Here is a 1,292-nt window from a genome sequence, read left to right as displayed (position 1 = left end):
GAGTACTTGGTGGCTCGACTTTATGAGCAGACTTAAAGAGTCCACTTGGTGAGAGTGGGCCTAACGGGGCGATGTGGTGAGTGGGCCTAACGGGGCGAGTTGGTGGGGCGACTTGGCGAGTGGTATTAGAGAGCCGACGTGGTGAGGCGGCTCGGCGAGTTGGTTCGTTGAGATGACATGGTGAGCTGACTTGGCGAGTCGACCTGGCGAGCGAACTTAAAGAGTCGACTTGGCAACGTACTCGAGTCGACTTGGTGAGGCGACCCGGCGAGCGGGCTCAAAGAGTCAACATGGTGAGGCGACTCATTGAGTCAACATGGTGAGGAGCTATCCTTGAGGCGACTTGGTGGGCCTACTTGATTAGTCGACTTGGTGAGCCGACCTGACGAGCTGACACGGTGAGCGGGCTTAAAGAGGCGACGACTTGGTGGGGTAACTCGGCAAGCCAACTTATCGAGGCGAGATGGTGAGTCGACTTGGTGAGCTGACTTGGTGAGCGCACTTAAAGAGTCAACTTCGTGAGGTGACTCGGCGAGTTATCCCGTTGATGCGACTTGGGCGGGCCGACCTGGCGAACGAACTTAAAGAGGCGACTTGGGCGGGCTGACCTGGCGAGCGAACTTAAAGAGTTGACTTGGCAACGTACTTGAACAACCGACTTGGTGAGCTGACATGGTGAGTGGGCTCCGCTGATGCGACTTGGGCGGGCCGACCTGGCGAACGAACTTAAAGAGGCGACTTGGGCGGGCTGACCTGGTGAGCGAACTTAAAGAGTTGACTTGGTGAGCTGACATGGTCAGTGGGCTTAGAGAAGCAACTCGGCGGGGCGACTTGGCGAGCACACCTGCTGGGGCAAGGTGGTAAAACGACTAGGTGATTCGACATGGTGAGCTGACTTAGGGAGCTGACTTGGTGAGCGAACTTAAGGGGTCGACTTGGTGAGGCAACCTGAATAGTCGACTCGGTGAGGTGGCTTGGGGAGCCGACATGGTGAGCGGTCTTAAAGAAGAGGCGACCTGGTGGGGCAACCTGGTGAGGCGAGATGGTAAGTCATCTTGGTGAGCCGTCTTGACGAGCTGTGAGTGGACTTAAAGAGTCAATTCTTGATTTGGCAAAGACCACATGGTTAGATGACTTGGTGAGCCGACCTGGCCAGAAAAATTGGCAAGCAAACTTATAGAATCGACTTGCTGTCCCCAGCCAGGATCGCACGCCTGGGTCGACCCAACTTGGGTCACCCGACTAGGTCAACCCATCTCCGTCGCCCCAGCCTCGGGCGACCCGACTGGGTC

This window comes from Cupressus sempervirens, chromosome 7, assembly GCF_028749045.1.
Source record: "Cupressus sempervirens isolate cs-2001-9-10 chromosome 7, ASM2874904v1, whole genome shotgun sequence".
Lineage (NCBI taxonomy): Eukaryota > Viridiplantae > Streptophyta > Pinopsida > Cupressales > Cupressaceae > Cupressus > Cupressus sempervirens.
The sequence above is the reverse complement of the archived record's forward strand: the minus strand, read 5'-3'. Positions refer to the sequence as shown.